The sequence below is a fragment of the Lissotriton vulgaris genome, chromosome 6 (assembly GCF_964263255.1).
Source record: "Lissotriton vulgaris chromosome 6, aLisVul1.2, whole genome shotgun sequence".
Taxonomy (NCBI): domain Eukaryota; kingdom Metazoa; phylum Chordata; class Amphibia; order Caudata; family Salamandridae; genus Lissotriton; species Lissotriton vulgaris.
In genome coordinates, this window is record NC_141694.1 from 478,064,178 (window position 1) to 478,077,008 (window position 12,831).

Here is a 12,831-nt window from a genome sequence, read left to right on the forward strand (position 1 = left end):
TGGTCTCATTACAATTTACAAGTGGCTATATGCCGGCATAAGTTATATTTCGACAACCTTATTGCCCTGGATGGGCTGTAACTTGCAATCATTACGAGTCATCGTACATTATCAAATTAAGAGGCAACTATTCCATTGCCTAACATTTCGCCCTGAATGGGTTTCCTTGTCCTGATCACCTCCCTTAGACATCTTCATACTTCATATAAACCCACTGTGCCAAATCATAATAACTATAACAAACCAAATTATAAAATTCATTAAAATACGAGGTCAATTTGTCAATTTCATAACAAGCTCTTAGGATCTGTTCTTTCACAACTTTCTCTCATCTTGAAGCAGGGAGCCCCCTACCCCAGATGTACTGTCATCTCTTCATGGCTATTCAGGCCCCCCAGTACCTTTGTTCCGACATCTATTATGTGTCTGGATTCCAGCCTTCTTAGTTTTTGTAATCCTTCACCTCCTCTAGGGCTCGCTTGTACATGATCCAACCCAAAGTATGATATTAGGTCACTATTGCTCTTATGGTGTTGCTTAAAGTGCCTGGCTACAGGGTAAGAGGGATCACAATTTGTGATTGCCCTGAGATGCTCTAAGATACGCATTTTCAAGGGGTTTACAGTGATGCCGATATACCGTAGTCCACATGGACACGTAAGACAGTATACTGTAAAGGGGGTCGAGCAGGTCAGGAATACCTTGATTTTCCGCATTTGTCCCCTGACTTCATAAGATAGTACTTTTTTGCTATGCTTACATGCCTTGCATCGGCCACATGGGTAAAATCCTGGTTTATGTTCCCCAAAAGGTCGGTCTACTTGGCGAGCTAAATAGCTTTTAGTCATAGTGTTCCGTAGTGCTCTAGCCCTTCTATATGTTATCATTGGCTGGTTGGGAATATCCATCCCAATAACTGGATCTGTAGTTAAAAGTTTCCAGTTTTTTCTCAATGTTTGCCTTAGCCCTCCAGCCCCTTCGGAAAAGGTGGTAATAAATCTGAACTTGCCTTCCTTTTCAGTATCTTTCACTTTCTCTCTTAACATCTCTGTTTGTGACATGTTCTTAACTTTCTTCTGGGCTTCTTCTAGACACCTGGAACCGTAGCCACGAACCTTAAATCTTTCTACGCTCGCTCTCGCATTTCTGATGTAATCATCCTCCGATGTACAGTTCCTTTTTATACAGAGTAATTCTCCATAGGGAATGCTATAGATTAACTTCGGTGGGTGGCTGCTGCTGGAATGTAGTACTGAGTTCCCTGCCGTGGGTTTTCTGAATAGCTGTGTATGTATTCTCCCCTGTTCTATTCTAATCTCAAGATCAAGGAAGTTTACTTTATTATCACTCAGTTCCGCCGTGAAATGTAAATTATGTTTGTTGGTATTCAATTTATCAATGTACTCATCAGCCTTACTCTTCGGTCCCCGGCATACAATCAACAAGTCATCTATATAGCGGTACCAGACTAGTATATGTTCTGTCTATTCTGCATATATTGCATTCCATGCCACATTTTCATCCCACCACCCCACAAATATGTTAGCGAAGCTTGGAGAATAACTCGTGCCCATGGCTACTCCGACTAACTGTCGGTAATGCTGGTCCTCATATAAAAAATGTTATTTTTAAGGCTGAAATTTAGAAATTCCAAGAGCATTGCATTATGATCTGCGAAACTTGCTTCCCTGGTTGCCAAAATGTCATTCACCGCAAGCATGCCATCCTCGTGGCCTATGCTCGTGTAAAGGCTGGTAATGTCCATCACTATAAGTAGATCTCCCTCTCTTCGTGTGAGCTGTTCTAACTTGCCCAGCAGATCTTTGGTGTCTTTTATGTGCATTTTGTTCCTTTTCAAATTAAATGTATTAAGTGTTACCACTTTATTCCAATCAAGATGACTTCAGGTGTGCCATACTTTTGTCATAAGTAAGACTGTTAGCACTCTAGTTGTTCTTTAGAACACTCTGGGACATTCTGTCATTGGGCTATACTTGGGCTACATCTGGGTGATATTTGTGCTACATTTGGGCTCTTTTGTGTCTGGTGGCCATCTTGGGAGACGTATTTGTAATGAAGGGTCCTAATTTCCTCATTTACTGCAGTCTCCTCAGTAGGAAATAATTTCAGTTTTTTATGTTGATTCTATCAAGAAGGCATTCAGATGTGTCACACATTTGCCATAAATTCAAAATGTTAGCACTCTAGTTGCTTATTAGATCACTGTAGTAAAGCTACTGCTCACCAGGGAAGTCTGCTACTGGTATTGAAAGTGCATGTTTCAGTCTGCATGTCAGAATTTTTTAATGAAATAGAAGAGGATTTGAGAAGTCACTCAAAATGTGCCCTAATTTTTCTTTTGTGAAAGATGAGGAGAATCTGTGTCAGTAAATATACTTCTACAGGCTCCCCAATAAATATGTCATACAAGCCCCACATTGACATTAAAAAGATTGGGGTTGTTTTTAATGAGTCTCTTTGCTTCCTTTTCAGAGAGTGCCAATAGGAAGCTGTTCCCCTCCCCGGCCATTTCGAGTTTTTGATTAATATAAACTCAGTAAGTGCTGGGATGTATTAGCTTGGATGACAGTGATGTCTCCTAAGTCTCCTCTTAGCTTATTCAGAGTTCGGAGATGATATGGATTATTATACACTGGAAATTAAACATGGCAATAATCTGGTATCATGTGTGGAGTTGTTGATAAGTATCAATTAATCAGGCTGGTGGCATTACTTTAATAGAGCACCCACTTCCACAAGATCCAGTGTGGTTGGCGGTAGCCCCCCAGGTCTTTAAGAGTGTGGTCAGAATTATGGGATGTCAGGCACCAAATAATTTGTTTTATCACATTGATGTATGTTAGTGGTTACGCTGTATATGAACATAAGCAAGGGCCACTGACATTGTCATGTGATTGATTTTGTTTTTATGTGTACAGGTTCCCCTTCACAAAGTGAAGGGCTCTTTTTGAAAGGCGATAGTCCCCTTTTCCCAGTTCTGAATTGGTAGAAGGTCAAGGGCGGTCACCCAGGGTCACAGAAGTGAAAGTCCTGAAGAAAGCCGGGGCACTGTCAATTGCTGGCTGAAACATGTTGACACCTATGCAGTGTGGAGCAGGTGGAGTCTCATAATAAGTTCCTCTACCTAGCATCCACAATTTCATTTTAAATCATGGACAGGAGACCTAATATTAAAATTGTAATAAGGAGCCCCTGGGACCAGCTTTTATTATTTTTATTATCACTGATCCTGCACTATTTTCTCACATTTGAGTTTTCACTAACTCTTCACTACATGTTGTATTGTCTTCCCCTCCCTATTGCTCCACCTCCAGTGTTGGGTAAACATGGAGGTGTGTTAGCAACCCTATGATGAAGCATGACACAGCTTGCTGTGTGTGAAGGCAGTTTTAAAAGCAAGGTGCATTTTCCTTCACTCACTCTTAGAAGCTTTTCTTTTTATGAATCATTTTGACCCCTCTTCTTTTTGTGATTAAAATAAACTGTGTGAATGTCTGTATCAGTGTGTCAGTTGTTGTGTAAACTAGTACATGGGTTATTCAGTAGCTACTTGATAGTGTATATGGGTTATTGATTGTTTGCCTGAGTATTTGTAGCGGTGCCTGAGTGTGTGTGTGGGTGGGTTGGAGGTGTGTGACTGTGCACTAGTTAATTCACTGGGTGTATGGGTTCAAGGGTGCACGTAGAAACAGCTCTATGACTGGGTGAGTGTGTGTATGGGCGTGTTCATGATTGAAAGGAGATCTCAGTGGTACCTGTAAGTAGCTACATATGTAAAAGGCAGTTTATGTGAGTGATGGTGTATATGTAACTATATGTGATAGTGAGTGATTACAAGAGTGGCTGTATGAATGAGTGTGCTCTTGTATCACTGATTATATAAGAGAGTAAGTATGCACTACTATCTGTATGAATTAGTGAGGTGGTTTGTGCATAACAGTATAGATGAGTAAATGGGAGTGGGATTGATTCTTAACATGACTATCTAGGTCTGTGAGTTACTCCATGGATGAGTGGCAGCATGTGACTGTCTGAATAGATGTATGACTGCATATGATAGTGTTGTGTTGATGAGTGACTGCATGTATGAGTGGTTGTATGGGTGAATGAGTGGATTTGTGTGTAGACCTAGGAATCAGTGAGTGGGTATGTAGTAACTGGCATTGGTGTGTCTATGGCTTCAAAAATGGTAGTCTGTATTTTAGATTGGGTGTTTCAAAGGTTATAATAGGGTGTGAGGAGGTGCATCATATTATCACGTGGATGATATCATCAGTGATGTCATTGGAGATGTCATCAGTGATGTCACTGACCATGCCATGAATGATGTAATATGTGACATCATGAGCAGTGCATTGCGGGGGCGCGAGTTATAGTTAACTGAACTAACTATAACAGTGGAATTTCTATGGTTTTGTACGAGTGAAATGTCCAGCAAACTGTAACACCCCTGAAACCTATGGTTTTTTCAGTGAATTTTCTAAGATTTTTTAAATGCTAATTTCTAACTGTAACGGGCCTTAAACCTGTTTTTTTCAGTGACTTTCAAAGGTTTTTGAAATGCTAATTTATAACAACAATATCAGTATAACCTATAATGTTTTTTAAGTACATTTTAAAAACACGTGTATACTTTTCATAGTGAAAACGAACTTAACAGTAGTCTTTTATAACTTATAATTATGGCTCCTAGTTTTATGGTATTTATTTTTTGGGTATTTCCGTCTGGATTTATCCATATTTTTTTTTAAATAATTGTATCTGTATTTACCCATATATATTTTGGGTTTTGTGAAAAAATGAATCCGAAATGAGTATATTTCCACATTTATTTGTCTGATAAATATGCACTCATGGCTGCACGACTGACCGTTTTCAGTCATATAAACACTCTTAGACGATAAACTATACACAACCTTGATATTAAAATGTGCATGTTTTCTTGTACAAGCATATATATTGCTCTTTAAGGCTCTTTACTAAAATTCTTTTATTGTTTTGACCCTTTTACTTTTAAAACAACAGACCTATTGGCCTGGTACTCATCATTGACAGCATTTAGAATCGATCAAAAAATAACCCAATTTCTGTTTTTATCCACATTTTGAAATAAATACAGAGAGGAAAATAAATACTTTTCTGTCTGTATTTATCTGTAAAAATCAGTACAAACGGAAAACAAGGAGCCCTACTTATAATTAACAATGTTTTCAACTTAATTAGCAGTAATTAACATATAAGTGTGGTAAGCGTATTACTTAGCACCTATAATACCTGACTTCGAACAACAGCGTTCACAGTTCGATTTCCGACTCCAGCAGCATCTTAGCCCACCACTATCTCACTGTGGGTAACACCTTGCTTAATCTTTCCAACACCCCCGAGCGCCAGCACACCTTTCCGGGGGTAGCTTTACGCTTTACAAATGCTGGCATTTTTTTAATTTAACAGCATAGTGATGACAAATATTAGAACGTTTTTTTTCTTCTATTGTGAACTATATTTTTTTAATGTCTTCTATTTAGATGTTTTTAATCATGAGAATGTAAATGACACAGTTTACTGGGTAACACTTTTTAAACTCTCCAACATATGTAGATATTAAGGATCTTATACGTGTTACATGGAAATCAAAACCTTTACAGCTTCACAGTTTGTAACTTTTCCCAACACGTGCACAAGTTAAATAGTTAAAATGTGAGCATGTGTAAACTGTAAAACGTGACATCTAAATGGGCCGAGACTCATCTTCCTTCCACAGACTACTCAATAACCAAAAACTATATAAACCACACCCATTGTGTGATTAGTTTTGTTTCCGCGAGTTATTTCTTCTTGCCCATTCTGTGATGCAGGTTCCCTTTTCTAGCATCGGATTCTTGTTTTTGCGTCAACAAAACATATTCCGGAGTTGTAAGTTGTTTGATTATGGCATAGTAGATATTTATAATACGTAGCTATTTGTCAATATTGAAACATTTATATATAGAAAAAGTGTTATTCAATGTTTTTTCCTTTTTTTTCTGTAACATCATCAGATTGTTTTCAGAAACAGACAGATTACAGCAAACATTGCTCCTTTTCTGGCTCCTTTGAGCTCATATACTGTAACTTGGTATATTATTATATTGACACTGTACTTGACCTCAGAGGTGTTGGCTACCCGTCGGCGCAAACCCTAAACATTTACAATGAACGCCACCACCTTCCCACTCTGTTTTCCCCTGGGATCATATACTGTCAATATGTATATTATAATATTACCAGTCATTGTGATCTCAGAGGAGTTAATGACCCGTCGCCGCAAAGAGTAAAGATATCTAAGCAACTTCACCAGCTTCTGGTTTTTAGTCTTTTCCCCCCTTTTGATCATATACTGTGAATATGTATATTATAATTTTCACAATATAATGATCTCAGGGGAGTTTATGACCTGTCGCCACGGAGATTAAACTTTTGGATGTCCCGGAGAAAAGAAGCTCAGAAAATAATTACTGCTCAAAAGTATTTCATTATGGATCTTCTGTTCTAAAGATACCTTTATTTTCTTCAGTATTAGGGTGTCTTTCATAGATTCACATGCTTGACTATTCCCCGTCGTCGAAGTGGGAGCCCCAAGGTAAATAAAATAGCAATAAAATCCCAATAAAATATGTATGTAAAAACATAACACAAAAATACACAAACCAGAAATACTTTTAAGTACCAGGTTAGTATTCTCACATAGGAATACATAGAGAGAAAGAAAACTTTTGTAACATATCCCTGTCATTATGTTAGTCCAAACTACAGCCAATCAGGCGAAAGCACCCTTCTAGAACCTTCTCCTCAGAGGCTCAGGCCCTCAGATTTTCTGCAGCACGCCGTGTGAAGGGAGTCTCCCTGAGCTCTGCTCAGTTTTCTACTTTCTTCTGGTTTTCCAGTGTTTGTCTACAATGTCTTCAAGTAAGAAGTCTTTGTTTAGACCGTGTTCTTCTTGTGGGAAGTTGAGACTTTATTCTGAGGACCCCCACAAGAAGTGTATATACGGCCTCTATCCTGACCATGAGGTAGGCAAATGTAAAATTTGCAGGACTTTTTCCACCAAAACCCTAAAGGATAGAGAGGATTGTCTCCTCCTTTGGTTACAGAGACTGAAAGACAAGGATTCAGCTCTCTCTGACACAGACAGCCTGGTGTCACGTACGTCTAAAGCCGCCTCAAAGCGTAGCAGTGTGCAAGGATTTACCTTCTCCCTTCTTGAAGAAGAAGAAACTTTCCCTCTTGAAGGCTCCTGTGGTGTCTACACCTCCTCCTGCTACGCCTATGCCCCCGAGATCTGACTCTCAGGTGTCTACGGGTTCTTCTAAGCATGTTTCAACCACAAAACGTGCAAAATCGTTGACGGGAGCGTCGACGATCATCCCGACGACGAGATCTGCCGTCTCCGACTCGTCGACCACAACTGTGACGACGACTTCGGCTTCTGGCTCGTCGACGATGGCTGCGTCAACGTTGCCTGTGTCGACGAAGGTATGTCTGAGCTTTAAGACTGTCTCGTCGACTATTCCAAACTCCTCGACATCGAAGAAGGGTCTCTCGTCGTCGTCAGGATCTTCGTCAACTAGAGTTGTGAAGAGTGACTCCTCGTCGTCGACATTAGCCCTGTCGTTGCCTCCGTCGATGTCTGTACTGTCGTCGTCGACTACTTCGATGATGATATCGTCAACGGTGGTTCCATCAGCTTTCGCACCCTTGCCTCTGGTGCCACTTCCTTCATTCGGGTCTGTTTCTTCCACCGTTGACCCCCTACACCAACGTTGCCAGGTAACTTTGGAATAACTTTCCATTCCAGTGGACACACAGCCCCCGTCACCCCTGTTTGTGACAAGTTCTGAACAGGACTCTGGTTCTGAGGAAGATGAAGATGATCACTTCCGGGTAGCACGAAGTCCTTCTGAACCAGTCACAAAGTGTCAGGACTATGGGGATGATCATGAGGATTCGTCTTTTCAGGAGGAGGAACCCTCCGCTCAGGTTCCTACTGCAACACTTCCACTTTCCCTCATTTCCAATCTCCAGTATATGCTGAAGGATTACAACAGACATTTTCCGCCATCTCGCCATGGCTCTCCTTTGCCTACAGCACCTGCACCTGCACCGGCTCCGGCCGCTGTTCCACTGCCGCAACCGGCACCACCACATGCCCCGGTTACGGCCTCTATTCAGGTCCACGCTACAGTATACGAAGGGGATGATGATGATAATCTTCGCCCAGACAAGGAGGATGGCGAGCTTCAAGATGACGATGATGGTGATATGCAAGATTGGGATGATTATCAGATTCAGACACCGTCTCCGCCTCCTGAAACTCCTGGGGATTCCCCTCCAGTTGACATCGCAGGCTTTCACCAACTCATGGACAGAGCGGCACTCCGCTTTAAGCTTCCTACAGTCCAAAGGGAAGAAGACTGCTTTCTTTACGACTTTAAGAGTCAACCTTTCAAACAGCTTTGGACAGTCCCCATCATCGATTTCATTTGGAATGAGGGAGTCAAGTTGATGCAAACGCCGAATTCCATCCCGGCTCAACTACCGCGTTTGGATTAAAAGTATAAGGCGCCACAGGGTTCTCCAGCTTGCTTGGTGCCGCAGCCGAAGCCAGATTCCATGGTCACCCAGGCCGCACAGCGCCGTTCCCGAAACCCATCTTCCCCGATTACGGCTCCGCATGATCGTGAGGGTCGTCGCCTCGATGCTATTGGGTGAAGGTTTTCAACCACGGCTTCCACAACTGTAAGGGGCGCTAATGCTCTGGCCATACTGGGACGCTACGACCGTCAGATGTGGTCTGACATGTCTGCCATTGTTGTCCTCATTTCTGAGTCCTCTAGGGCGGAGGCTCTTAAAATTCTTCAGGAGGGTGAAAGAGCGTCAGAAGAGATCATAGACTGCTCCATGGATATCGCCTGCACTGGCTTCCATCAGCTCGCGGGGGCAGCTGAACTGCGCCATCAAGGTTGGCTCCATTCTACCTCTTTTTCCCCAGGAGGTTCAGGCGAAAATTCTTGATATGCCATATGACAGCGAATCACTCTTTGGTCAACATGTCGATGAGGCACTGCAGACGATGAAGAAGGATATGGACACTGCTCGTTCCTTGAGCACTTTACAGTTCTGCAAACAGCCATTTAGTGGTGAGCGCGGACGCGGCACCACTTGTTCCTTTCGTGGTGGATCGAATCAGTACCGCTCCTACAGCCAAGGGAAATCAGCGGTATTCCAACCAGCCACAACAGACCTCTCGTCAGCAGTCTTCCAAATCATATCGAGGAAAGTCTTCCTATAGAGGATCCACTTCCAAAAGGCAAGGACTTGCCTTCCCCACACAAGGTTGGAGGTCGAATCTCCCGGTTCTTTTCTCAATGGTCCTCAATCACCTCAGACCTTTGGGTGCTGGACATTGTATCGAGTTTGTAAAGTTTCCTCCTCACACTCCTCCAGCTGGTCCACCTCCAGCGCACCTAACAGAACTTTTCCAGCAGATTTGCATCATGATTCAAAAAGATGCCATCGAAGTGGTTCCCGAACATCAGAAAGGGATGGGATTTTATTCCTGATTTTTCCTCATCCTCAAAAAGACAGGCGACTGGCGTCCAATCCTCGATTTACGGGCACTGAACAAATACCTGAAGTGCCAGTCCTTCCACATGTTCACGCTGGGTGAGATCCTACGTCTTCTCTGCAAGGACTATTTTATGACCACAATCGACCTCCAGGACACTTATTTCCATGTGCCAATTCTTCCTCGCTACTGGCAGTAATTGCGCTTCGGGGTGGGGCGGAGAGACTTTCAATTCAAGGTGCTGCCTTTTGGCCTGTGCTCCGCCCCTCATGTCTTCACAAAGGTCTTGGCTCCATTGGTGTCCTACCTACGTCTACAGGGCTTTCAAATTTTTCCATACACGGACGATTGTCTCATCAAGTCGCAGTCTCGCAACCAGCTGTCTCGAGACACTCAATTCTATCAGACCTTATTTTGCTCCCTGGTCTTTCCATCAATACAGAGAAGTCTCAGGTCAACCCAGCTCCCTGCAGGACCTTTCTAGGCGCCACTCTGGATATGTCACAAGCCAAAGCGTTCGTGTCTCACGAACGTCAGCTGCGGATTCTACGCTTAGTGGCTCTCATTTGTTAAAAAGAGTCCATTTCCGTTCGTATGTTGAAGTCGTTTCTGGGAATGGCGCCCTCATGCATTTCTCTGATCCCAAATTGCAGACTCAAAAGTCGCCCCATTCAGGAAGAATTGGACGGTCAGTGGCGTCAGATCACAGGCTCTTTCAGCGATCTGGTCTTTGTGACCACTCGGATGAGGTCGGCTCTTCAGTGGTGGGAGCAGCCGTCCAACGTGGCTGCCGGCACTTCGTTCCTCTCCATTGCTCCGGAACTCGTTCTGACCACAGATGCCTCCTTGGAAGGTTGGGGTGTGCACCTACAAGGGCTGTCCATAAAAGGCAATGCTCCTGGCACATCAGCAGGCTGGAGTTGATGGCAATCTTTCTGGCTCTCAAATCGTTCCATCTTCTGATCCAGGGAGAATCGGTGCTCATCCAAACCGACAATACCACCAGCATGCACTACGTGAACAAAGGGTGGAACCAAATCCCCTCTCCTGTTTCAGTTGGCGCAGACTATCTGGGATTGGGTGCTTCGGCACCACATTACCCTGGCAGCAGTTCACCAACCAGGCATCTCCAACATCCTAGCGGATGCCCTCAGCAGGTACACTTCATCGACTCACGAGTGGGAGCTGCATCTGCTGATTCTGGACTTCATCTTTCGGTGTTGGGGTCATCCGCACATGGATCTCTTTGTGAGCCCGGTGAACCGGAAATGCCCGTCCTTTGCAAGTTGGCTTCCCCATCAGAATCATCTGGGAATGCCTTTTTGATGGACTGGTGCAATCTATTCGCCTACGCTTTTCTGCCGATTCCACTGGTTCCTCGAGTGTTATGGAAGATGCGGAGACAGCCGTGCCACATTCTCCTGATCGCTCCCAGATGGCCTCGACAAGCGTGGTTCTCGGAACTGCTGCTTCTTTCACAGTGCGAACCCATTCTCCTCCATCCTCGAGCAGATCTTCTCACGATGGGCGGGGGTCAGATCTGTCATCCGAACCCCTCCTCTCTCAAATTATTGGCCTGGAATCTGAGCACTTTGAATTTGCCCATTTAACCATTCCACCAGCATGCAGGGACATTCTTGCCAATGCCAGAGCTCCATCTACAATACAAACTTACAAACTAAAGTGGAAAAGATTTTGTCACTGGTGCGCAGCAGCCAACATTCATCCTGTGCATTCCACTCCAGCTCAGTTGCTACCGTTCTTTCTAGAGCTGGCACAGTCAGGACTTCCCCATTCCACTTTGAACGTTTTCTTGGCGGCGATTTTTCACTTCTGGCAGGATGGCTCCTCCTCTCACTGCTCATCCAGAGTCATTCGTCAATTCTTTAAGGGTCTGTTCAGGAAGTTCCCGCCCATTCGGCATCCTCCTCCAACCTGGCAACATCTGGCAACACCTCAACATCGTTTTGGCGCAATTAATGAAAGCACCATTCGAGCCCATCCACAAGGCAGATTTAAAATGTTTACCTTGGAAGGAGGCCCTTCTCCTTGCTTTGACCTCTTCACGTTGCGTAAGTGATATTCACGCTTTACAATTAAGCCTCCTTTTCTCCGATTCAAATCGGACTGTGTTGTGTTTCGCACCAACCCGGCTTTCATGCCTAAAGTATCCACTGACTTTCACCTTAATGAACCTGTTTTCTTAAAGACTTTCTTTCCCAATTCTCAATCTCCAGCGGTGCAACGTCTGCATTCTCTGGACGTTAAACAATGCCTTAAATTTTACATCGATAGGACCGCACCCTTTCGCAAATCTGATCAGTTGTTTGTAGCCTACGGACGCATGTGCAAGGGGCGTTCTGTTACCAAGCCAACTATTGCACGTTGGATTTCTTCTTTTTGCCATCAGAAAGCTGGCATGCCTCTTCAATCCTCGGTGAGAGCTCATTCCACCAGGGCGATGCCATCCTCTACTGCCCTGTTTGCTGGTGTGCCGATTCACCAAATTTGCCGAGCAGCTACGTGGTCCAGCAGGCACACTTTCACGAGATATTACTGCCTTGAAACGATCAACAAAGCTGATACGGCAGTGGGACAAGCAGTGCTTCGCAATCTTTTTAACTAAGGTGAGCCTCTGCTTTCTACCCTCCACCTATGTGGTTTGTGTAATCATAGTGTTATTATTATTATTATCATTCCTACCTGGCTATGCTATGCTATCTTGCATCTTTATGCCTATGCATTGCTGTTTTTGCTCTTACAGCTGGCTGTTACTGCTCACTATTCTATTCAAGCATGTGAATCTATGAAAGACACACTAATACTGGAGAAGAAAAATTGTTACTTACCTGTAAACAGGTGATTCTCCAGTATTGGTGTCTTTCATAGATTCACATGCGACCCACCTGCCTCCCCTCAGAGGCTCGCTTCTCCTCCTAGACTCTTTTGTCACTCCTGTGCTACGAAAATCTGATGGCCTGAGCCTCTGAGGAGAAGGTTCTAGAGGGGTGCTTGCACCTGATTGGCTTTAGTTTAGACTAACATAATGACAGGGATATGTTACAAAAGTTTTCTTTCTCTCTATGTATTCCTATGTGAGAATACTAACCTGGTACTTATAAGTATTTCTGGTTTGTGTATTTTTGTGTTATGCTTTACATACATATTTTATTGGGATTTTATTGCTATTTTATTTACCGTGGGGC